Consider the following 10,943-nt stretch of genomic DNA (forward strand, 5'->3'; position numbering starts at 1 on the left):
GGAAGGCACTGCTCCCTTCCCAGCACTGGCCCCTGGCGGTGCCAACCCCATGGTGGACCCCTAGCCCCGGGGCCCCTCTTGGAGGTTGGTGCTCTGGGATTGCAGCAGTAGCAGCTGGTCCTCCCCTCACCCCGTGTCTGTCTCACTCAGTCATTTATTTTGGTAACCAAATGGCCACAGTTACCCATGTCCTGTTCTTTCAGAACTATTTTAAGCCTATTTAGTCATTTGTATTAATATTTAATTCCATATTCTAAATAGAATGCTACCTCTAGTCGCTTCCTATTATGGTAAAGATTTATCTCACGTCCCTTTACCCTTCCTCCGTGCTTCCAGTTTGTTACACTCCAGTTCTCGCTGTTCCCATTATCTGACAATGGCGCGTTCACCTCTGAGCCGAGGAGCCTGTGATCACTATGGTTCTTTTCTTTTTTTGGGTATTTTTTCCTAGAGCCTATCGATTATTTTATTTTTTTAAGATGTACTCTGTTTTCTCCATACGTGTTAAGTTTCCCCAGCCCCTTCAAGAGCCTGTAGCATCCAAGGCACTATTTTTAGCACATTAAGTAACGTATTTAACTTTTTAAATACCGCTGTGAGGTAGGTGGAATCCGATCCCCATTTTACAGATGGGGACATGAAGCACAGAGGGGCCGACTGGCTGGTGTAGGATCCTAAGTGGCAGAGGCAGGATTCGAGCCCAGCCAGTCTGGCTTCTGCATGCACATTCCCAAACTCAAGCAGCACAGCCTTAGCTCTAACTTTCTACACAAGCAAGTCTACCAGATAAGCAACGAGGTATCATTTGTTTAAACAGAGCTCTCTCTCCGATGTGCCCCCCTGCCTGTGCTCTGGTGTCCCGCACCTGTGCCCGCTGCCGTCCTCGGACTTCTGCTCACTCCTGTCCGGGGAATTTCCGACACCTCCCTCCTGTACTGACTCCTCGTTTCCCGGGTATCACGTCTTCTTTCTTGGTTCACCTCCTTGCTTTAGGGGGAGCCGTCCTGTAGAAGACTTCTTGAGAAAAGGTGCATGGGACACAAATACTTTTTAGACCTTAAATGGCAGGAAGTGTTTCTATTCTACCTTGATAGCGTGGAGTCGAGTGTTCACTGCCATTCTCATTCTTGACGGTTTATGTGTGACCTGTTTTTCCCCTTCCTTGAAACGTTCACCGTCTTCCTGGCATTCTGGAGTTTGACAGCAGTGGTGGGTCTTTTCTCATTTATCGTGCTGGGTGCTCAGCAGGCCTTTTTAAGTCTGGACCCTCGTGTTCTGCAGGCCCAGAAAATGTTCTTGTAATGGTTCTCTTGACATTTTTCTCTTCTGGATCCTTACGGTACCATGTTGGCTTCCTGGATTCGCCCCCTAGTTTCACCTCTTTTTCTCTCCTATTTTTTAAAAGGTTTTGAGATATTTCCTTATTTTCCAAATATATGTATGTAATATACATACAAATTTATATTTATACATATAATTTTACCTCTTATGTTTGAATTTCTAAGAACGCTTTCTTATCCAAATAATAATCTCTGCTTATTCCTTTTTCTTTTTCTTAATAGCATCCAGACCTCATTTTAACAATAGTGTGTATCCTCTCAGGTCATCCAATATAATTTCATTAAATTTTTCTTCTTTTTAATGTGTATCTTTGGCTTTTGTTTCTTTCTTTCTTTCTTTCTTTCTTTCTTTCTTTCTTTCTTTCTTTCTTTTTTTTTTTTTTAATGAGTTTTCTTCCTTCCTTGCCTCTGGTGTCTTTAGCTTTTATCTTAGAGGCTTTCTTCAACTGTCAAGCAGTCATCGGCTTTCTTTTCATATTTTAAAAGTTAGGTTAAAACAAAGGCTGATTGGAAGCTCTGTGTGCTTGGACTTGGCTCGTCAGCTGTAAAGTGCACTGTAGAATAATTGGCTGAGACACTGGCTTTTTAACTGGGAGATTCCTCAGTGTGAGGACCTATAGGGTTTTGTCTAGGCACGTGAGGTAGTTATTTGTGCAAAAACGTGTTGAAGTTTTGAGACGATTGAGACCATTTCTGTTACAGCAGCACAAACATCTTAACAATTTCGTGTGAGACGTGTGAGTTCCTAAAACTCTCTCTGCTATTTCTTCAACTTGGACCTTGTCTCCCCACATATTGCTTAGCATGGTCTTCTCTCTCCACTACCAAACTCTTATTCATTTTATGCAGAGCTGTTTGGTTCATGCTGATGTACGTCCTCAGAGGTCTCTGCCCCTAATCAGCTTTACAAATTATTTTCCTAAATGAAGACAGTTCCAGCCAAAAGAAGAACCATTGTCCCGTTTGTGCCGCATACCCAAACATCCATTGTTGAGTTAAAAACTCTGCTAGTTATATGACAGCTATTGATAAACTTGACTTCTGAACTGGTGCCAACTTACATATAGCCCTGGTTTCCTTATAATATGTGATTACGGCATGCAGATCCATTCTACTCACTAAGATAATTACGTCTATCTTGAAGTACATCAATCTGCTTGTTTCAGTGACTCTGCTGAAACCTCTTGTTTATTTATCCCCTTGGTGAGTGTGCTTGAGATTTTTCTACATATTGGAACAGTCACACTACAGCGTCCTGTCTATTGACTTTCCATTTAACACTGTAGACCTCCTGGCAAACGTATTGTTAAGAGCTCCTCCCCAAGCCCTAAAGTGCTATAGAATCAAGGTAGTTAAAGCTAGATCCTTTAACTTGATTTCCCTTCTGTGGAATCAAATACTCGGTTTTCTGGTATGATCGTAGCTAGACCTCCTAGCAGCATTTAATATACTGGATTGAAGCTTCATACTCCTCCTTGAAGCTTCCCTGGACACCACATTCTCCTCATTTTTGTCTCCTGTCGCGTTGGCACTCTTTTCTGTTCTCCCTTGTTGGCTCCATCTCCTCAATGTGACCTCTGATCTAAGAGTGCTTCAGGGTCCGGTTCTCACCTCTGCTGTCTACCAGGTCTCTTGAGTGATTCCATCTGCTCCATATTTTTATGCTGACGACTCCCAGAACTTTATTTTTAATTACGTTGTATGCCCAGGACTCCTGACTCGAGTTGCCTACTTGACATCTTCACACAGATGTTCAGTAGACACCTAATGCTTCCCATGACCAATACAGAACTCTTGAGTCAGTGCCATCTGTACGTGTCCTGACTACCCCAGATGCCTCTTTCTTCCCATTTTGGAAAATAATGCCAATGTCCAGCCACTTGCTCAAGCCCCAGATCTGACAATTACCCTTGAATCTTCTCTTTCATTTATCCCACAAAAGCTATTTATCTACCAACACGATTGGTTCTACTCCCATAAATTCCTTGAATCTGTCCAGTTCTCCACATTTTCATGATTCTAACCTTAGACAAAGACATCACAATGTTTCCTCTCAGCTGCTGCAAGAGCTTCTTCCCTGGGAGCCCTGCTTCCAGGCTTGCACGTAGCAACCACAGGAAGCTTTTAGAAGCATAAATCACATTGTGCCGCTGCTTAAAGTCCTCCAAAAGTCTTGATGATTTTCAGAACCGTACTCGTTCTAGCTCTTGCCTGTCAGCCCTGCGTTGGGCTCCCCACAACACCAAGCTCACTTCTCTCCTAGAGCCTTTGAAGCCAGCTCTTCCTCTGCCTAGAATGAGCTTCTCATTCTCACGTGCATGGGCACATTCTATGTTCTCAACTTCCCTAAAAAGTCACCTCTTCAGAGGATCCTTCTCTGGGTATCCACCTAGAAGACCTGTTCAGTCATTTTCTTTACCACCTGCCTATTTAAATTCTGTGGATAACACTTACCACTATCATATTTTTCTTATTTACTTGTTTATTGCCTGTCTAGCCTCTGCCCCTCCTTGAGAGAGGTGACCAGTCTCATTCAGCTAGTATCATCAATGTTCAACACTTAAAAAAAAAAAGCACTCAATGCCTATTTACTGAATGAAGGGATGAATATATGGAAGAAAAGCACCTGGGAGGCCATGTAGTCAGAATAATTCATTTTTAGAGGTGAGAAAACCAGAGGGAAAGGCGACTTGCCAAAGATAGTGTAGTTATCAGGCTATTTGGCCTATTATTTTAAGTTTGTTCATTATTACAGTGACCTCAACTACATCCCAAAGCAACTACCTTCAATTATATGCTTGGCTTCACCGGTTTCATCAGTTCATCGTCTCACCCCGGGGTCCTGTCTGATCAACATTACCCCAGCCAAGGGTGCTATGGACAGAAGCCAACTATATGTTCTGTTGTGTCAGCTGCCGCCCACGCTGGCCGTGTTTATCCTGGGGTAGTTACAAGCTTTCTTTGTAAACTGGGAGAACTGACTTTTTGGCTCTTCTCCCCTGTTGACCCACTACAAACTCACCTTTTTACCAAACCAGATACTGGATAGTGGTCATGTACAGGGTAGAATTATTCATCTATTTTGTTACCATGTTACTGGCCCAGTTTACCAGATAATTATGGTGTTGTAGAAAGAGCTTCGCCTTGGGAAACCTGGCTTTTCATCCATTTCTTTTACTCAGAAGCGGCTGCCTGATCTTAAGCGAGCCTTTAATACTCTAAGCTTCAATTTTGCAGCCCGCCCAGCATTGCCATGGGCAGGGAAAACCACCACCCCCAAACTAAAAAAACCAACAACCAGCTCTCTCTCTCTGACTCCATCTCTCTCTTCCCTTCTTTATGTGGAAAAATACAAAAAATCACTTCACAGGGATGAACTGAACTCATTAATAATCCAGTTAGTTGCATGAAATGAACTCATGAATGTGAAAACATCTTGGTAACTGTGAAACGCATTACAGATATAAGGGATTGCTCGCATTCATCAGTTTCTCACATATTAAATATACAGCCATCAGTAATTGTGATTTTTGTTAAGTCCCTGTTATATGTCAAACTTGCAAAACAGCTGTCTTCTTATCCAGTGTACTTTTGAATAATGATTTTAATTATTCTTTTCAATAAAAGTATTATGTTCACTGTAACTAATCCAAATGGTATGAAATGTAAATGGAAAGGTTTACCCATTCACCTCAAACCCCATAAGTATAACCCCCAGACATAAGCAGTTAGCATTAGCTTACTGTTTTTAGTTACTACTACTGCTCATAATAGTTAGCATAACATAATAGCTACCATAATAGTTGAGTACTTGACTGTGAGTCTGATGTTAGAAGCACTTTATGGATTAACTCATTCAGTAACCCTACAGCTCAAGTATTACTGTTACCCTCATTTTATTTTTAATGGAGGTAGTGGGGATTGAACCTAGGACCTTGGGCATGCTGCACTCTACCACTGAGCTATGCCCTCGCCACACCATCCTCATTTTATATGTGAGCAAAGTAAGGCACAGAGTTGGGAAGCCACTTGCCCAGTGACACACAGGCATTTTAGCTGAGGCAGACTGGCTTAGTCGCTAGAAACAACGTATCTTAGACACCTTTACGTTCAACCGTATACAGAGCTACTGTATAATTTTAGTACCTACAGAACACTCCACTGTATGATGTATCTTATATATTGGCTCAAAATTGATGACAGTTTTTATTCTTGTCTACATTTTTCGTTATTAGGAATAAACTGCAAAACATTAAAAATTAAACTGCCATGACAACCTAGAACGTTCGTGTGTCTCTGTGGCATACATTTCTGTCAGTGAGTAGCTGAAACAAAGGACATAGACACTAAACTTTTTGAGAGACACTGCCTTCCACAAGGAACAGTAATTTTCACCTGGAGTCTATAAACCACCAGAGTCACTGTGAGAACCAGTTTTTTAAATGTGCTTCTGTTTGTTTGTTTGTTTGTTTCCTCTAATTGTGTTTTAAATCTGATTGCTCTGTTGTTTGACAAGGAATTTTACCGCCTGGTAAGCACAGCATTGTGGGAAAGCTCCTCATATCCCTGTAAGGTGATGCCTCTGCTCCCGGGCAGGGGGTGAGTGTGCATCCAGTGACCTCTCTGCCTGTGCCGCCTGGTACCCTGAGGCTCTGGAAAAATTACTGTGCGACTGTTCGCCTTGGCTCAGCCTGAGATCTACTGTGACAGATTTATTGGCTCTGAAACATTTATCCAAGCAGAACCTCTAGACCAATATACGTTTTCACTCACATGCACTCCAGGGAGAGCGAGAGATGAGAACCATCAGGAGTAAAACTCCACAGTGATGTGAGTCCACCTCTCACTCCACCCTGGAAAATTTCTTAAGAAGTGAAATTCATCATTTCTTCCAACGTCACATCTCTCTTTTTTTAACCAGTTTTTCTCAGTTGGTACTGAAGGAGTAGATCAATGAAAGGAAAAAATTAACAAGGTCCCTCAATCAACTACCATTTCATTCATTATTTGTTCTGTAAGGGAAAATACTAAATAATCTATGGTTCTTGCCTCCAGGAAACTTGCAGTTTTCTCCAACCTTTGTAGGAATGGAGGATGGAGAAAAAGACTTGAATTTAAATAGAGATGTATTTAGAGCAATAAGGGAGGATGTATAAGGAGAATCAATAATAACATTATCCCCATTTTCTTGACGAGAAAAATAAAGCTTGGAGAGGTTAAGGGGCTTAGCCTAGCTTGCTAAAATAGAAAGTAGTGAAGTCAAATAGTTCAAACTCTGGTTCCAGTTTCAAAGGTCATGTGTTCTCTGTTGGACTCGGTAGTGGTCTCCACACCTGCTTGATGTAGGTTTCCAGTTCTATTTAGCATACTGACGTCCTCCTGGGTACTACAGGCACACAGAAATCCTAGATAAAATCTAGCAAAACTATTTTACGTACATATCCAAGGATGAAAGGAAGGGAGGGAGGAAGAGAGAAAAAGATAAAAAGAAAGGAAATTTTTAAATGCCAAAAATAAAGAAGAAATTCATGGCCAATATGGTAAATGCATCAGCTGATGCCAGAACAGAACAGAGGGCATCAGACATGGCTATAGGACCTAACAGGCAGAGGTCGTGGTTTTTAACACGTGTCTAGAAGAAAAGACTTGCCCTTGGGCCTGTGAGAGGTGAAGAGTTAGAACTGAAATTCACACATAAAGCTTAGGACCAAGGAAGAGCTGCTTCCACCATATAAGGGGACTGTGAAGCATCATTCGTTTACCACAAACACACCTGACAAAATGATCACGGATTAGGTATCTGTGTGGGAAAAATTTCCCCACAGTAAATGAAAATTTTAAAAATAAATGTTATGCATAGGTGTAGAATCCAAATTTTAGACAGAGGAACACCAAAAAGAGGTATTTATGTAGTTACTGTAAATATTTCAGGCCAGTGAAACTCCTGAAATTCCCAGAAGAATCAAATGCAAGACTTCTCTGGATGGTTGCTAGCAAATCTTAGAGTACACAGGAATCCCACAGAGAAATATATCCTAGCTGAAAGTATGCTCACAATTACAAAGTACAAAATAAACAAGGATGTGGTCCACAGCACGGGAGAGTCAGCTTGCACGCGTGGGAGGAAGCACCACAAGAACCTCCGATAAAATGATCCACAGCTATCTATACATTAAGCTTGTGTATAATCGTTAAAGAGAGAAAGGGAGAAATAAAAATCCTTGTCAAAAACCAGGGCACTAAAAAAGAACAGGCAGATATGAGAAACAACCCAATAGGGCAAATCAGGACAAAGTTATGAGTAAAATTAAACACAGTGGCCAGCTGTAAGAGCAGATTGGCACAATTACAGAGAATTGATGATATGAAACATGACATATAAATGTTATATATAGATGTCAGGCAAATATTTGGGGGTACGAGTGATGACAGGTGGGAGTAGCATGATGGGGGGACCAGAACAAGCACACTCCAGACTGAAGGAAAAAACACGGGCTGTGCGGAGCTGGCTGGCACTCTCTGGAGTCGTAAAACCTGGGCTCTCTGTGTGCCTGGAGCCATTGACACACTCCCCCTGCAGGGCCCTTCGCATACCTGCATTTCTGCAAGATAAAAAACATCATCTCTTGATGTGTGTTTACCTCAGGAGACGGCCTGTCTCACAATACCCTAGGTGGCCTCTTATCAAAGTCATAAAACCTATTGTTCAGAGGAGTCCAACAGATCTCACAAGCAGTCAGGTGCCTGTGCACGAGCTGATCATGCAGCCCCTGCCTTGTGCGCACAGGCCCCTGCCCCCAGTAAAAGACCCTGCACACCCACCCTCGGGGCTCCCGCACACAGGCACCTCCTACGCGTGTGGCCCGTTGTTGTCCGTGGCAGCGTAACCTAATAGCTCCTTTCCTGAACTCTTCTGGGCCTCTGGTAAATTCTTTTACCAACCCCAGTCACTGGCCTGTCAGCCCGAGTGGTGTCCTACAGCGGTCTGCCATGTGCCTTAGCAACTCAAACTCCCCTGTAGTCAGAGAGGGGAAAAGAAAGTATAGGAAGCCACTCTAAACATAGTGATCAATGAGTGAACTTGAGTTCCTGTAGGACGCTGGGTGAAACTGTGCAAAGCACAAGAGCATCATTCTGAGGGTTTTCATGCTTATTAGTGAAATACCAGTAAAGGCTACGGGGGCAGAAACACAGTCAAGTGATTTGGGGCTGGAAACAATTTCTGGCAAAGGGAAACTTAATTAACAGGGCGCTGGTGTTTCTCACTTCCAAACCTTGGGCAACTGGACAGAGTCTGATGTGCTCAGGGAAGGCTCAACGGTGCTGAAAGTCAGGTACCAGGTTTCCCCAAACCAGGCTGTTTGAACCCTCTACCTTGGTGGCCGGCCTTGGCAACTTTAATTAAAAAATCAATTCCAATGACTCTCCTGTGAATGAAAACAACTGCCTGCCATATCAGTAAACAAAGGATGCTGCGGCCATCTGCTGCCACCGCTGTCACCTCTGATGGTAAGCCGGAGGGAGCTCTGGGTGGAGTGAAGCAGGCTGCCCACTGACAAGTCCTCAGCCTCTGCAGCCACCCCTAAAGGTGCCCCACCCCAAGGAGACTCAGGATGGGAGCACAGGATACTGGCCCTAGATGGCTAAGATGCATATCAAAGGAATGACTTCAGTGAGCCCAGACTTTTGCGCCTTCCCACATATAGAAAAGCACTAAATCCCTCAGCCTGGGATATCTGGTTTCCTTTATTAACAGTGATCTTTTGATGTTCAGACTACCTGCTCTTTGTTGCCAAAAAAAAAAAAAAGAAAGAAAAAAATCCTGTATATCTTGGCTCCTCCCCTGCTTATTCAGAGCAATCTGAGAGGCCATTATCCTGGGCTTCAAGTCCTCAGAAATGTCCACTGAATAAAACATCACTGTCAACTTTTAGGGTACGCTTTTTCTCTGCCCAGTCAACACTCCCATGCTCAAGAAAAGCAATCACAGACTCTAACGACTTTCAAATGCCTTACCACTCCTACTCCAGTCAGGGCCAACATGAAAATGCAGAGGTAAATTGCGTTGCCTGTTAGAATATCAGGTAGACTGGAACCCACTGGTGGAAACGAGCCCGCAGTGGACTTCGATGGCTCTAGTGCTGGGAAGAGAACGTGGAATGATTCCTGGAGAGCCCAGGCGTGGCCTCTGCAGGTAGCCCAGCAGGCAGTCTACCACCCTTTAGGCTGAGCCCTGTCCTGGTTTAGGGTTGTGTTTTCAAGTGGTTTGTTCTTAAAACAATTGCAGATGGTGCTCAGAACCGGGGCTGAGCAGTCATTTAAACTATTAACCAACCACCCAACAGAAGCTCATTGAGCCGCTCCCGTGTGTCTTTAGGGTAAGAGCCCAAGGATGGAATGGGAGAGAGGGAGAGGGACAACCAGGAGCTGGAATGTAGAATTGTAGACAGACAACCTCTTGATGGGAGGCAATGTGACAAGGTGGCTAGGGTAAGGCCCTGGAGGCATAAAGGCTGGGTTTGAATCCACCTTATTACACCCAAGCTGGAAGGCTTTGGTCCCTGTACCTCAGTTTCCAGTTCTGTAAAATGGGATAAATACTCTCTTATTCATCAAGTGGTTAAGATTAAATGAGAAAGGATTAAAAGAGATAAGGATGAAGCGCTTAGCTCAGAGAAAGTTGCCTATCATTGAAGGAGGAATGGTAAAATGGCTGCACTTGGGCTAACTGACTCTTGACCTGCTGCTTGCCCTTAGAACGGTCAGCAAACTTGACCGACCAGTCACCGCCCCCAGCCCCAGGCCCGTTGTTAAAGCTGAAGTCATTGATCTTGTTGCCTTTCACTTTATTGTAGCAATTAAAATTTATAATCATGTTTGGCTTCTGAGTCCTCCAGGAAGAAGGTCATGGAACTGTAGTCCTCCAAAATAGCCTGATTTGTCAAAAGGAGAAATATGCCGCAGGTGTTTACAAGATGAAAAGACTGGAAAAGTTGCAACTGCCAGTTTCCATGGAACTGTTGCCTGGGGACGTCCAGTCACCACAACATCTTGTGACCAGATAAATGATTCTGTTGATTGTTGTTTCTTTTTAAGCTATGGCTATGTTAACCACCTCGCCCCATCCCCAAGGTGGGTTCACAGTTTTGAAGGCACCAGCCTGCTGTGAGTCCCCTTTGCCCGGCAAAGCAATAAACCTGCCTCTTCTAAGCTCCAAGACCCTGTCTCTGAGTTATTTGGCTTGTAAGGGATGGGGGCCGATCTTTTGGCAACAAATTCATGGTGCCCACGCGAGGCATGAACCACCCTCTTTTCTAAGAGGGGCTTCACGTTCCACCTCGCTGCCAGGCCAGCAAGGCTCGAACAACTGCCACTCCAGGTCGATGGGAGGGACAGCGGAGAACGGGGCCCAGCGGCTGCCAGGGCCTCTTTGCTCTGGGGATCCTTTCATCCCTTGCCCTTCCACCCATCAGCAGACCACAGTAGCCTAAACCGATTTCTTGGAGGAAGAAAAGATGGCTCTATTTCTTCTGAAGCGTCGCATCTGATCGGCAGGCCGAGGGTAAGTTCCTGGGGATGACCAAGGCCCCTTGATCTCACGTT

General features: G+C 43.9%; 1 long non-coding RNA gene across 40 annotated transcripts in view; it reads left to right on the plus strand.

The window, feature by feature from the left end:
* LOC106729529 overlaps positions 1–10,552 on the plus strand; it is a 197,448-nt gene extending 186,896 nt beyond the window's left edge. For 38 of the 40 annotated variants that reach the window (XR_004319189.1, XR_004319193.1, XR_004319192.1 and 35 more), the window contains one exon: positions 10,238–10,552. This is a non-coding gene — a long non-coding RNA (uncharacterized LOC106729529). Of the gene's footprint in view, positions 1–5,575; positions 5,764–10,229 lie in introns of all 40 variants that reach the window. The other 2 variants (XR_004319206.1, XR_004319207.1) reach the window with 2 other exon arrangements.
* The last annotated feature ends 391 nt before the right edge of the window (positions 10,553–10,943 follow it).

This window comes from Camelus ferus, chromosome 4 (assembly GCF_009834535.1).
Source record: "Camelus ferus isolate YT-003-E chromosome 4, BCGSAC_Cfer_1.0, whole genome shotgun sequence".
NCBI classification, from domain to species: domain Eukaryota; kingdom Metazoa; phylum Chordata; class Mammalia; order Artiodactyla; family Camelidae; genus Camelus; species Camelus ferus.